Raw genomic sequence first — 15,935 nt, forward strand, 5'->3', positions numbered from 1 at the left:
CCTGGAAATAGAGGAGATATGGCAAATTCTTAGGGAGTTGGGAATGAGATGAGTCACCTATGGCCCTGTCTTTGAAGACCTTGATCAGGCCACATTCACTACAGGGATGAGGGCCAAGATAGTCCAGCCTGCTCCCAGCACCTGGTATAGGACACTCATACCCATGCTGAGCCCAGTAGTGGGACAAGACATTTATGACTTTGGGCAATGCATTGCTGATATGGGGGAAACTGACAAATCCTGGGGACGGGTATGGGCTGTGGGAAAGACCCAAGACAGAGAGGGAGCTCTAAAAGCCAAAAGCCTATCCCAACTGGCTCTAAAGTGTCCCGTAAAATTAACTTGGAGGCAAATGTGGTTTGATCTCCTTGCTGCGAGGACCCCACCTGAGAAGATAGACCGCCAACCCAAATCTGGGTTGGTAGGCCTGTGCAAAGCCTTAAAACCTGAAGGACAGCTCAGAACTGTCCCACCTGCCCTTTTCTTCCCTGATGCCCTGCCTGTTCCCGCAGAGGCTGCAGGGACACAGTCCTGTTTGGAGTGGGTGTCTCCCATGCCCCAGGTATAGGATGCAGACCAAGATCGCCTCCAGGTGAGAGCAGTTGGAGACAATCAGAGGTCTCATGTGGTGTTCACTATTCACTGGTCCCCTAGAAATAAACAAAAGGTGATGGCTCTAGTTGATAGTGGAGCCTAATGTGCTCTAATACATGTTCAACTGCAGAGGTTTCCTCATCCCCTCGGCACCGTCAACCCAGTGGGTATTGTATGCCCTGCCCATGACACTTTCAACAGCTGGTATGGTCAGTAAAAATGTCAGATGGCTCACGGTGACTGGCCATGGGCCACCGAGAATTGAACAAGGTGGGGCCCCATCTGTGCAGCTGTGCCCAACTGACCTCATCTTAGAAACCTTGGCATGGCCCTAGGAAGATACCATGCTGTGTTGCCTTTTTTAGTTCACCTTGGGCCACTAAGTCACAAGATCATTTTGCCTTCACAAGGGAGGGACAAAAATGCACCTTTCAAGTGCTTCCCCAAGGCTGCCGCATGTCATGGGATGGGAACCCTAGACCTGTCCCTGTTCTCCTTCTCCACATCAGGAAGATGGGTCCACTACATCAACGATACTATGTTAACCTGTGAAGACTTGCCTCTGCTGCAGGACACTCTGCAGACTTTACTGGAACAGCTGTGAGGGAAAGGATGGGCGATGAACCCACAGAAAATTCAAGGCCCAGGCACCGCCATAAAGTTTTTGGGAGTCATGTGGTTGGGTAAGCTTCCCATTGTCTCAGAAGCTGTGATTGATAAAGTACAAGCCTGTCCAACCCCTAAGAACACAAAAGAGGTGCAAGCCTCTGTAGGGATTTGGGGTTTGGAGGATGTTTATTCCCCACCAGGCACAGTGCTCCATCCCTTATGCCACTTGGTAAAGAAAGGGCATTTGTGGGACTGGGGATCAGAGCAGCAAGCCACCTTTGAGAAGGAAGAATACTAGTGAAGCAGATGAAAGCTCTGGGCGTCTCCCAAGTAGGGCTGCCCTTTGAGTTTGGTGTTTATGTGGCTCTGCAAGGTATGGGCTGGGCACTGTGGCAACAGGAGAGAGTCCTCCTAGGATTTTGGTCTCAGCTCTGGAAGGGGGCAGAAACCCCATGTACCCAATAGAGTAACAGCTCCTGGCAGTGTACACAGCACTCCCCCAGGCAGAGCCTCTCACGAAGGCGAGAACATCCCTTCCTATCAAGGGGTAGGTTGAGAACATTTTCCATCGACCCACCTCTGCCATGGCTCAACCTCCCACTCTAAGTGGCAGCCTTTTTACATCAGAGGAGCACCCTTCTGCCAGCCCACTGTCTCTAGATATGTGGGTGCTACTAGGCCTTGAAGGGTATGTGGATCCTCCAGATGCCCTCTCCCCTATTTCTGTGGCAGCCCCTGCAGCCTGTAGAAAGCGAATGGGGGAAATTTCCTCGCATGCCTGGTACACAGATGAAACTAGTCAGGGCAATCAGCCCATGTGGACTGCAGTCACTGTTCAGCCCAACACTGACACCATCTGGATGGAAAGAGGAATGAACCACAGCAGCCAGTGGGCTGAACTCAGAGCACTTTGGCTGGTGATCACTCATGAGCACCGGCTGTTAACTCTTTACATTGACAGCTGGGATGTTCTAAAGGGATTAATCCTATAGCTTGAACAAGAGGAAGCTGAGGGGTGAATGACCATGAATAAGCCATGTGGAGTCAGGATATATGGAAGGACATCTGGGTTCATCTGCAAGAGCCTGAGGCAGCCCTGTCTTCCAAAGTCCCACCTCGTAAAGCACTGACATTCCCTGGCAGTTAGGAAGCTTGGGTACAAGCTCTAGCAACTGACCCTTAGTAGATACAGCAGACTGGGTGCATAGAAAGAGCAGTCACTGCAGTGCCTGGGTGGCATATTGCCAAGTGTGCTGGATTGCCCTCAAAATATAATGACTGGTTTAATTCAGTAACAGCATATCCTGTGTGTTCTAAACAACTCCCAAGACAACAAACTGCAAAAGGAGTCTGTGGCCATTCACCAGAGTTCCCAACCAGTGAGGGATTGCAAATTGATTATATTGGCCACTCCCTCCAAGTAAGGGTTTTAAACATGCCTTGGTTTGTGTGGTCACTGCATCTGGCCTTTCTTCTGTTGCCACTCAAACCAGGCTGCCACCATTAGGGGATTAGAGAAGCTGAGTACCACGGACAGATACCCTCATTGACTAGACAGTGAGTGGACATCACATTTCAAAGGTCATGATGTACAAGAATGGGCAAAAGAACATGACATTGAGTGGAAGTTCCATCTCCCCTAGATCCCACAAGCAGCAGCATTGGTAAAAAGGAAGAATGAAATATTAAAGCAACAGATTAAATTACTAACAAGTAAAGCACCTTTGCTGGGTAGACTAAAGTACTGTCCTAGGCTTTAATACATTTGAAGGATCAGCCAGTAGGGCCTGTTGCCCCATGTGTCAGACTGGGGACCCCTGCTGCGATAGCCAATGCCTTAAAGGTATGGAAGTCTCGGGAGATGGCCATTGCCCTGACTCTTATTGTGGATCAACGTGCTGCTGAGAACACCAAGCCCCATCACACCTCGGAAAGGCGTATCTACTGGAATTTGTAATGGGGCATACCCACAGGGATGGGAGAGTTACTTCACACTCCTGGGTGAAGGGGAACTAGTCAGCCTCCACTGGGATCCTGTCGTCCTGCTGTAAGCTGGACCTTTAGAAACACACTATACCTGGAATGGAACACACACCATTGAAAGAGAGGAGAGGATAGGGGTCCTCTTCTGCCTTATCCTGCCCCCCGGTCCACTTCCTCACATCTGACAGCAACTGATTCCTCCAGTCAACATGTATGGTTTGCACAACCATGTCAAGTTCCTAAAGCTGCAGCTACATTAACATCCAAGGGTCAGGCCACAAGTGTAGTCCTTATAGAAAGGGAAGACATTTCCATACAGGTTTCTACTAAATGTCTGTCTTTTTGACCTTAAACTTCTTATGTTCCTGTGGTGTCTGGATAGGCACCTGATGGAAATGCCTTTCTGTGGTGGGCTCACTTGTATGCCCGGCAAAGTAATCAATCCAACTGTTAGGTATGTAGGCAGCTGCCCCTCTCTAGCTCTTCAGGATTGCCATGGAGGGTGTCATCACCCCAGGGAGGGGACTGGAAGGCCCTAACACAGTACATTAAGGAAGAACAAGCTAGGACTAGTACTTTTAATTCATCTGTTATCAGCCATACTGATCCAGAACCCTGGCCTGTGGCACACATGATCAATAACTCTGGGCATGTGTACTCTTTTTCTGTCAATCAAACTATACAGAGAGTCCACCAAACTGCTGATTGGAAGGGTCCTAAAAATACCACCATCAAAGCCAGGGTTGCTACACTCAGATTTGGGATGGGTTCATGTAGTTCACCCCAGGTTATGGACACTTGAGCACCCAGGCACCCCTAAGCTGGGAACAGAAAAAATTACTCCAAACAGAACCAACCCAATTGTACAAGGAATATGGGATGAATATCACTGGAACTGTGCAGTCATTCTGTCATGACTGGTTTGGCACTGACTGATCATGCTGTCCAGGTCTAAAATAATAATTTATTACTAGCCCTGAATGGGACTGAATGGTTGTATGACACAAATATTTGGCTGTGACTTTAACTTGGGTGGTTGGGCTACTTAACTCTGGGTTTTCCCTGGGTGCAGGGGAGAACGTGCCCCACAGTACCAAACTTGCAAACTTCCCTCTCCCTAAGGCCAGATGGGCACATTCTATTTTCCACTGGCACGATCATTTGGCCACTGCCTTTGCCCCTTCTGTTGGCTTGGAGAACATTATAGCACACATAGAAGCCTTTACTAAATTCACCCAACAAGCCTTAAATGATAGCTGGCAAAGCCTGTCTTTACTGAACACTAAACTGTCTCTAATGAGAAAAGCTGTCCTCCAAAATAGAATATACTTGGACATTTTTATTGCCTCGCAAGGAGGCACCTTGCCATTATCCAGAAAGAATGTTATGAGTCTGCTAATGTATCATCTTTACTAAATCACACGAGGACACAAGTGAATGACCTGAGTGATCTGACCCTTGGCCTAAGGGACTTACAAATCAGTGATTTGGATCATGGGCCTTTATGTGGGAAAATTGTTACTTATTTTGGGATTCATCTTAATCTATGTTTTCTCTTGCATGTGCTTATATTGTTGCTGTGGTACCCACCTCCAGTGCAGTCAGATAGCTGCCAAACAAGCCACCTCCATGCTATTGAAACACCTTGCTATGCTCTCAGGGCACATTGTGGAAGAGGTGGGGGCATGTAAGACGGTTAGGGCTAGTCATGAGGGTTGGAGTGTTGGAGGAGGTGACCAAGAGGATGTGACCACTGAACTGGACCCAGGCAATTGGAAACTCCTCATCCTCTCCCTGTCCCTGGAATATACATTCTGCCCACCGTTCCCACAGTGGGAGGTGTTTCAAGGGCACAGTCTTGAGAAAGCATGTGTTGTTGGGACCATCTGGACAGGATACGTGACTGAACCCCATTAAGGGGTTTGCGTTCTTCAATATTGCATTTCTTTTCCTTAAAAGGTAATAACCTGTTTATTATATAGTAGAACTTAGCTTAACCCAGGTAATTTAGACATAGCCATGGCATTATAATTTTATTTTGGTCACTGAGGTTGGGGAAAAAAACAATCTAAAGACTGAAGTAGTCTCTGAAGGCCTATAAATTTTTCAACCTTCCCTTTCTCCCAATTTTGAAGGACTGTATGACTTTGATGAAAAGTAAGACTGCCTTCAGTCTTCTGTCTGTCAGGCATTATTGTTGGTGAGGTTCTAAAAACCCAAAAGGAAAGCCAACAAAAACAAAGGAAAAAACCTTGAAAGACCTGAACATGAATCAATTAAATTAGCAATTTAAAAATCAATTAAAGGCAATCAATTAAAAATCAATTAAAGACAATCAATTAAAAAATCTCCAGAACACCTGGAATTTGGCAGTATTCACATCACTTTTGGGCATTGTGAAATCAAGCAAAACATTCTATTTGGTCTTCTGAATCATTGCTATTCAAAGGGTGATTCCTGGACCAGCAGCATCCGCATCACTTGGAAATGCCTTAGAGATGCAGAATCTGAGGTCTCATACTAGATCTCCTGAATCATCATCTGTATGTAAACAAGATGCTTAGAAGATTCATGGACATGTTAAGTTTTCAAGGAATTGGTCCATTTAATCTAAGTTATCAAATTTGTGAGCGTAGAGTTCTTTGTAGTATTCCTTATTAGCTTTTTAAGGACTGTGGGGTCTATAAAGATGCCCCTTCTTTCACTTCTGATACTGGTAACTAGCTTTTAATTTTGTTGAATTTCTCTTTTGTTTTTCTGTTTTCATTTTGTTGATTTTTGCTCTAATTTTAAAATTATTTCCTTGCCTTTGCTTGCTTTGGTTTTAATTTACTCTTCTTTCTCTAGTTCGCTAAGGTGAAAGCTGAGGTTATTGGTATTAGAACTTTTGACTTTTCTAAAATATACATTTAATGCTACAAAACTCCTTCTAAGTTTTGCTTTAGCTGCATCCTACAAATTTTGATAAGTAGGTTAATTTTCATTTAGTTAATAATATTTTAAAATTTTCTGTTGAGATGACTTTTTTGACTCATGATTTACTTAGAAGTGTGTTGTTTAATTTCTGGCTATCTTTCTGTGTTAATTTCTAGTTTAATTCCATTGTGGTATGAGGACATATTTTGTATGACTTCTATTTTTTTGAATTTGTTAATTGCCCAGAATGTTCCATGTGAGATTGAAAAGAATGTGTATTTTGCTGTTGTTTCATGGAATATTCTATAAATGTCAATCAGTTCAAGTTGATTGATAGTGCTATTCAGGTCATCTGTAGTCTTACTGATTTTCAGCCTGCTTGAAGTATCAATTATTAACAAAAATGTGTTGAAGTGTCCAACTATATTATTGGATTTGTCTATTTCTCCTTGCAGTATCAGTTTTTGTCTCATATATTTTAATGCTCTACTGTTAGGTGCATACACATTTAGGATTGTTATGTCTTCTGGAGAATTGATCTCTTTTACTTTAATTAATTTTTTTATTGGAGTATAGTTGATTTACAATGTTGTGTTAGTTTCTGCTGTACAGCAAAGTGATTCAGTTATATATACACATATATCCACTCTTTTTTAGATTCTATTCCTATATAGGTCATTACAGAGTATTGAATAGGGTCCCCAGTAGGTTCTTATTAGTCATCTAATATGGTAACTGTTATCATATTAGTTATCTAATATGATAGCCATCTGTATGTCAGAGAAATCTCTATTTAGATCTTCAATTGGGTTGTTTGTTTTTTTGATATTGAGCTGCATGAGCTGTTTGTATGTTTTAGAGATTAATGTCTTGTCGGCTGCTTAGTTTGCAAATATTTTCTCCCATTCTGTGGGTTTTCTTTTCATCTTGTTCATGGTTTCCTTTGCTGTGCAAAAGCTTTCAAGTTTAATTAGGTCCCATTTGTTTATTTTTGTTTTTATTTTCATTACTCTTGGAGGTGGATCAGAAAAGATCTTGCTGTGATTTACGTCGGAGAATGTTCTGCCTATGTTTTCCTCTAAGAGTTTTATAGTATCCGGTCTTACATTTAGGTCTTTAATCCATTTTGACTTTATTTTTGTGTATGGTGTTAGAGAATGTTCTAATTTAATTCTTCTACATGTAGCTGTTCAGTTTCCCAGTACCACTTATTGAAGATAGTCTTTTCTCCAGTGTATTTTCTTGCCTCCTTCGTCATAGAATAGGTGACCATATGTGCATGGGTTTATCTCTGGATTTTCTATCCTGTTCCATTTATCTATATTTCTGTTTTTGTGCCAGTACCATACTTTTTTGATTAATGTAGCCCTGTAGTATAGTCTGAAGTCAGAGAGGCTGATTCCTTCAGCTGTCTTTCTTTCTCAAGATTGCCTTGGCTATTCAGGGTCTTCTGTGTTTCCATACAAATCATAAAAAGTTTTGTTCTGATTCTGTGAAAAATGCTATTGGTAATTTGATAGGGATTGCATTGAATCTGCAGATTACTTTGGGTAGTATTGTCATTTTGACAATATTGATTCTTCCAATCCAAGAACATGGTATATCTCTCCATCTGCTTCTGTCGTCTTTGATTTCTTTCATCAGTATCTTATAGTTTTCTGAGTACAGGTCTTTTGCCTCCTCAGGTCGGTTTATTCCTAGGTATTTTATCTTTATGGTGTGATGGTAAATGGAATTGTTTCCTTAATTTCACTTTCTGACCTTTCATGTTTAGTGCATAGGAATGCAAGAGATTTCTGTGCATTAATTTTGTATCCTGCAAATTTACCAAATTCATTGATGCACTTCAGTAGTTTTCTAGTAGCATCTTTAGAATTCCCTGTGTACAGTAAGTCCCCTACATACGAATGAGTTCTGTTCCAAGAGTGCATTCGTAAGTCCAATTTGTTCATAAGTCCAATAAATTTAGCCTAGGTACCGAACTAACACAATCGGCTATATAGTACTATACTGTAGTAAGTTTATAATACTTTTTCACACAAATAATACATAAAAACAAACACAAAAAATAAAGAAAAAAATCTTAATCTTACATGACAGTACCTTGAAAAGTACAGTAGTACAGTACAACAGCTGGCATATGGAGCCGGCATCAAGTGAACAGGAAAGAAGGGTTACTACCTGGAGGAGGGAGAGGAGGTGGGAGATGGTAGAGCTGAAGGATTGTCAGCAATAGGAGATGGAGGGCAAGCTGCAATTTCACTTATGCCTGACGTTGATGGCACAGGTTCTGGTTCCTTGCTGGATTCAATTCTATCTACCCTCTGAAAAAACAATCCAGTGGTGTCTGGGTAGTAGCTCTTTTTATCTCACCATAGATGGTGCCAGACACGTGCACTAATTTATGTGATTGGACATGCAAACACACATTTACACCTTTGAGAGTTCACAACTTGAAGGTTCCTATGTAGGGGACTTACTGTATAGTATCATGTCATCTGCAAACAGTGACAGTTTTACTTCTTTTCCAATTTGGATTCCTTTTATTTATTTTTCTTCTCTGATTGCCATGGCTATGACTTCCAAAATTATGTTGAATAAAAGTAGAAAGAGTGGACATCCTTGTCTTGTTCCCAATCTCAGGGGAAATCCTTTCAGTTTTTCACCATTGAGAATGATGTTTTCTGTGGGTTTGTCATATATGGCCTTTATTGTGTTGAGGTATATTCCCTCTATGCTCACTTTTGTAGAGTTTTTATAGTAAACCCTAAATGTGTGTTGAATTTTGTCAAAAGCTTTTCCTGCATCTATTGAGATGATCATATAGTTTTTATTGTTTAATTTGTTAATGTGGTGTATCACACTTATTGATTTGTGTATATTCAAGAATCCTTGCATCCCTGGGATAAGTCCCACTTCATCATGGTCTATGATCTTTTCAATGTGTTGTTGGATTCTATTTGCTAGTATTTTGTTAAGGATTTTTGCATCTATGTTCATCAGTCATATTGGTCTGTAATTTTCTTTTTTTGTGATATCTTTGTCTGGTTTCGGTATTAGGGTGATGGTGGTCTCATAGAATGATCTTGAGAGTGTTCCTTCCTCTGCAATTTTTTGGAAGAGTTTGAGAAGGATGGGTGTTAACTCTTCTCTAAATGTTTGAGAGAATTCACCTGTGAAATCTTCTGGTCCTGGACTTTCGTTTGTTGGAAGTTTTAAGATCACAGTTTCAATTTCATTATCTGTGATTGGTCTGTTCATGTCTTCTATTTATTCCTGTTTCAGTCCTGGAAGTTTGTACCTTTCTAAGAATTTGTCCATTTCTTTGAGGTTGTCCATTTTACCAGCATATAGTTGGTTGCAGTAGTCTCTTATGATCCTTCATATTTCTGTGGTGTCAGATGTACCTTCTTTTTCATTTCTGATTTTATTTATTTGAATTCTCTCCTTTTTTTTCTTAACGAGTCTGGCTAAAGTTTTATCAATTTTGTTAATCTCCTCAAAGAACCAGCTTTTAGTTTCATTGATCTTTGCTATTGTTTCCTTCATCTCTATTTCATTTATTTCTGCTCTGATCTTTATGATATCTTTCTTTCTACTAACTTTAGGTTTTGATTGTTCTTCTTTCTCCAGTTGATTTAGGTGTAAGGTTAGGTTGTTTACTTGAGATTTTTCTTGTTTTCTGAGTTCCCTCTTAGAACTGCTTTTGCTGCATCTCATAAGTTTTGGATTGTCGTGTTTTTGTTGTCATTTTTTTCTAGGTATTGTTTTTTTTCTTTCTTTTTTTTTTTTTTTTGCGGCATGCGGGCCTCTCACTGTTGTGGCCTCTCCCGTTGCGGAGCACAGGCTCCAGACGCGCAGGCTCAGTGGCCATGGCTCACAGGCCCAGCCGCTCCGCGGCATGTGGGATCTTCCTGGACCGGGGCACGAACCCGTGTCCCCTGCATCGGCAGGCGGACTCTCAACCGCTGCGCCACCAGGGAAGCCCTCTAGGTATTTTTTGATTTCTTCAGTGATCCATTGGTTGTTTAGTAACATATTATTTAGTCTCCATGTGTTTGTGATTTTTACATTTTTTTTCCTGTAATTGATTTCTAATCTCATAGCGTTGTGGTCAGAAAAGATGCTTGATATGATTCCAATTTTCTTAAATTTACCAAGACATGATTTGTGGCCCAAGATGTGATCTATCCTGGGGAATGTTCCAGGTGCACTTGAGAAGAAAGCATTCCACTGCTTTTAGATATCAGTTAAGTCTATCTGGTCTCATGTGCCATTTGAGGCTTGTGTTTCCTTATTAATTTTCTATCTGGATGTTCCGTCCATTGGTGTAAGTGGGCTGTTAAAGTCCCCCACTCTTATTGTGTTACTGTGGATTTCCCCTTTTATGGCTGTTAGCATTTACCTTATATACTCAGGTGCTCCTATGTTGGGGGCATTTATATAATATATATATATAATATATATAATATATATATATTTAATTTTCTTAATAGATCTTTACTGGAGTATATATATATATATTATATATATAATATATATATAATATTATTATATATATATTATATATAAAATATATATATATAAAAAATATAACATATAAAATTAAATATATATATATTTAATTTTTTAATAGATCTTTACTGGAGTATATATATATAATATATATATTATATATATATAATTTTTTAATAGATCTTTACTGGAGTATAATTGCTTCACAATGCTGTATTAGTTTCTGTTGTACACAGTGTGAATCAGCCATATGCATACATATGTCCCCATAACCCCTCCTTCTTGAGCCTCCCTCCCATCCTCCCTATTCCACCCATCTAGGTCATCGCAAATCACTCAGCTGATCTCCCTGTGCTATGCTCCTGCTTCCAACTAGCTAACTATTTTACATTTGGTAGTGTATATATGTTGATGTTACTCTCACTTCATCCCAGCTTCCCCCTCCCACCCCATGTCCTCAAGTCCATTCTCTAGGTCTACGTCTTTATTCCTGCCCTGTAACTAGATTCATAAGTACCATTTTTTTTTTTTTTAGATTCCATATATATGCATTACAATACGGTATTTGTTTTTCTTTTTCTGACTTCACTCTGTATGACTAGAGATTCTAGGTCCATCCACCTCACTACAATTAACTCAATTTCATTTCTTTTCCTTCTTTTAAAACATTTCTTTTATTTATTAATTTTGGCTGCATTGGTTCTTCATTGCTGCATGCGGGCTTTCTCTAGTTGTGGCTAGTGGGGGCTACTCTTCATTGCAGTACGTGAGCTTCTCATTGCGGTGGTTTCTCTGTTGTGGAACACTGGGTCTAAGCATGCAGGCTTCAGTAGTTGTGGTGGGTGGGCTCAGTCATTGTGGCTCATGGGCTCCAGAGCACAGGCTCAGTTGTTGTGGAGCATGGGCTTAGTTGCTCCATGGCATGTGGGATCTTCCCAGACCAGGGCTCAAACCCACGTCCCCTGCATTGTCAGGTGGATTCTTAACCACTGCTCCACCAGGGAGCCCTTGTTTCTTTTTATAGCTGAGTAATATTCTATTGTATATATGAGCCACATCTTCTTTATCCATTCATCTGTAGATGGACATTTAGGTTGGTTCCATGTCCTGGCTACTGTAAATAGTGCTGCAATGAACACTGTGGTACATATCTCTTTCTGAATTATGGTTTTCTCAGTGTATATGCCCAGTAGTGGGCTTGCTGGGTCATATGGGAGTTCTATTTTTAGTTTTTTAAGGAACCTCCATACTGTTTCCCATAGTGATTCTATCAATTTACATTCCCACAAACAGTGCAGGAGGGTTCCCTTTTCACTGCACCCTTTCCAGCATTTATTGTTTTTAGATTCTTTGATAATGGCCATTCTGACCAGCGTGAGGTGATACCTCATTGTAGTTTTGATTTGCATTTCTCTAATAATTAGTGATGTTGAGCAGCTTTTCATGTGCCTCTTGGCCATCTGTATGTCTTCCTTGGTGAAATGTCTATTTAGGTCTTCAGCCCATTTTTTAATTGGATTGTTTGTTTTTTTGATATTGAGCTCCATGAGCTGTTTGTATATTTTGGAGATTAATCCTTTGTCCATTGTTTCATTTGCAAATATTTTCTCCCATTCTGAGGGTTATCTTTTTGTCTTGTTTATCGTTTCCTTTGCTGTGCAAAAGCTTTTAAGTTTCATTAGGCTCCATTTGTTTATTTTTGTTTTTTATTTCCATTACTCTAGAAGGTGGGTCAAAAAAGATCTTGCTGTGGTTTATGTCAAAGAGTGTTTTCTTATATTTTCCTCTAAGAGTTTTACAGTGTCTCGTCTTACTTTTAGGTCTTTAATCCATTTTGAGTTTATTTTTGTGTATGGTGTTCAGTAGTGTTCTAATTTCATTCTTTTACATGTAGCTGTCCAGTTTTCGCAGCACCACTTATTGAAGAGCCTGTCCTTTCTCCATTATATTCTTGCCTCTCTTGTCATAAATTAGGTGACCATATATGTGTGGGTTTATCTCTGGGCATTCTATCCTGTACCATTGATCTATATTTCTGTTTTTGTGCCAGTACCATACTGTCTTGATTACTGTAGCTTTCTGGTATAGTTTGAAGTCAGGGAGCCTGATTCCTTCACTCTGTTTTTCTTTCTCAATTGCCTTGGCGGTTCGGGGTCTTTTTTGTTTCCATACGAATTGTAAAATTTTTTGTTCTAATTCTGTGAAGAATTTATTTGAAGGTTGTAGATTGCATTGGCTAGTACAGTCATTTTGACAATATTGATTCTTCCAGTCCAAGAACATGGTATATTTCTCCATCTGTTTATGTCATCTTTGATTTCTTTCATCAGTGTTTTATAGTTTTCTGAATAAAAGTCTTTCGCCTCCTTAGGCAGGTTTATTCCTAGGTATTTTATTTTTTCTGTTGTGATGGTAAATGTGATTGTTTCCTTAATTTCTCTATCTGATTTTTCATTGTTGGTGTGTAGGAATGCCAGAAATTTCTGTGCATTAATTTTGTATCCAGCAACCTTACCAAATTCATTGATTAGTTCTAGTAGTTTTCTGGTGGCATCTTTAGGATTTTCTATGTATAGTATCATGTCATCCATAAACAGTGACAGTTTTACTTCCTCTTTTCCAATTTGTATCATTTTATTTCTTTTTCTTCTCTGATTGCCATGGATAGGACTTCCAAAACTATTTTGAATAAGAGTGGTGAGAGTGGACATCCTTGTCTTGTTCCTGATCTTAGAGGAAATGCTTTCAGTTTTTCACTATTGAGTGTGATGCTTGCTGTGGGTTTGTCATATATGGCCTTTATTATGTTGAGGTAGGTTCCCTCTATGTCCATATTCTGGAGAGTTCTTTTATAATAAATCAGTGTTCAATTTTCTCAGAAGCTCTTTCTGAATCTATTGAGATGACCACATGGTTTTTATTCCTTAATTTGTTAATGTGGTTGTAATCCAATTGATTGATTTGCATATATTGAAGAATCCTTGCATACCTGGTATAAATCCCACTTGATCATGGTAGATGATCCTTTTCATGTGTTGTTGGGTTCTGTTTGCTACTTTTTTGTTCAGGATTTTTGCATCAATGTTCATCAATGATATTGGTCTACAATTTTCTTTTTTTTGTGATATCTTTTTCTGGAAGGATATCAGGGTGATGGTTGCTTTGTGGAATGAATTTGGGAGTGTTCCTTCCTCTACAGTGTTTTGGAACAGTTTGAGAAGGATCAGTTTTAGCTCTTCTCTAAATGTTTGATAGAATTTGCCTGTGTAGCCACCTGGTCCTGGACTTTGATTTTTTGGAAGAATTTTAATTACAGTTTCAATTTCATTACTTGTGATAGGTCTGTTGATATTTTCTAATTCTTCCTGTTTCAGTCTTGGAAAATTGTACCTTTCCAAGAATTTGTCCATTTCTTTGTGGCTGTCCATTTTGTTGGCATATAGTTGTTTGTAGTAGTCTCTTATGATCCTTTGTATTTCTCCGGTGTCAGTTGTGATTTGTCCCTTTTCATTTCTAATTTTATTGACTTGTGTCCTCTCCCTTTTATTCTTGATGAGTCTGACTAAGGGTTTATCAATTTTGTTTATCTTCTCAAAGAACCAGCTATTAGTTTTATTGATCTTTGCTGTTGTTTTCTTTGATTCTATTTCCTTTATTTCTTCTTTGACCTTTATGATTTCTTTCCCTCTACTGACTTTGGGTTTTCTTTGTTGTTCTTTCTCCAGTTGTTTTAAGTGTAGGGTTAGATTTTTTATTTGAGATTTTTCTTGTTTCTTGAGGTGAGATTGAATTGCTATAACCTTTCCTCTTAGAACTGCTTTTGCTGAATCCCATAGGTTTTGGATCATCATGTTTTCATTGTCATTTTTTTCTAGGTATTTTTAAATTTCTTCTTTGGTTTCTTCAGCGATCTCTTGATTATTTAGTGGTGCACTGTTTAGTCTCCATGTATTTGTGTTTTTTACAGTTTTTTTCCTGTAATTGGTTTCCAATCTCATAGTGTTGTGGTCAGAAAAGATGCTTGATACAATTTCAATTTTCTTAAATTTTTTGAGGCTTGATTTGTGACTCAAGATGTGATGTATCCTGGAGAATGTTTCATGTACACTTGAGAGAGTGTATTCTGCCACTATCAGGTGGAATGCTCTATAAATATCAATTGAATCTATCTGGTCTATTGTGTCATTTAAAGATTGTGTTTCCTTCTTTATTTTCTGTTTCTATGATCTGTCCATTTGTGTAAATGGTGTGTTAAAGTCCCCTACAATTATCGTGTTACTGTCAATTTCTACTTTGATGGTTGTTAGCATTTGCCTTATGTATTGAAGTGCTCTTATCTTGGGTGCATAAATATTTATATTTGTTATATCTTCTTCTTGGATTGATCCTTTGATAATTATGTAGTGTCTTTCTTTGTCTCTTGTAATAGTCTTTATTTTAAAGTTTATTTTATCGGATACGAGTACTGCTACTCCAGCTTCCTTTTGATTTCCATTTGTATGGAATATCTTTTTCTATCTCTTCTCCTTCAGTCTGTATGTGTCCCTAGGTTGAAGTGGGTCTCTTCTAGACAGCATATCTATGGGTCTTATTTTTTATCCATTCAGCCAGTCTGTGTCTTTTGGTTGTGGCATTTAATCCATTTAAATTCAAGGTTATATGAATATATGTATGTTCTTATTGCCATTTTCTTAATTGTTTGGGGATTGGTTTTATGGGTCTTTTTCTTCTCTTGTGTTTCCCACCTAGAGAATTTTCTTTAGCTTTTGTTGTAAAGCTGCTTTGGTGTTGCTGAATTCTCTTAGCTTTTGCTTTTCTGAAAAGCTTTTGTTTATCCATTGAATCTGAATGAGATCCTTGCTAGGTAGAGTAATCTTGGTTGTAGGTTTTTCTCTTTCATCACCTTAAATATATCCTGCCACTCTCTTCTGGCCTCCAGAGTTTCTGCTGAAAAATCAGCTGATAACCTTTGGGGATTCCTTTATATGTTATTTTTTCCCCCTTGCTACTTTTTTCTTTGAATTTAATTTTTGTTAGTTTTATTAATGTATGTCTTGGTGTGTTTCTGTCTAGAGTGTATGGGACTCTCTGTTCTTCCTTGACTTTGGTGACTATTTCCTTTCCCATGTTAGGGAAGTTTTTGACTCTGATCTCTTCAAATGTTTTCTCAGACCCTTTCTTTTTCTTTTATTCTTCTGAGACCCCTATAATTCGAATGTTAGTGCATTTAGTGTTATACCAGAAGTCTCTTAGTTTGTCTTCAATCTTTTAAGTCTTTTTTCTTTATTCTGCTCCTTGGCAGTTATTTCCACCCTTTT

The 15,935-nt window shown here is 39.3% G+C and overlaps 1 protein-coding gene across 3 annotated transcripts in view; it reads left to right on the forward strand.

Moving 5' to 3' along the window:
* The window catches only part of LOC307198595 (uncharacterized protein), a 298,263-nt gene that overhangs the window by 1,019 nt on the left and 281,309 nt on the right, over positions 1-15,935 (forward strand). The window lies entirely within an intron of this gene.

Source organism: Stenella coeruleoalba (genome assembly GCF_951394435.1).
Source record: "Stenella coeruleoalba genome assembly, chromosome: 15".
NCBI lineage: Eukaryota > Metazoa > Chordata > Mammalia > Artiodactyla > Delphinidae > Stenella > Stenella coeruleoalba.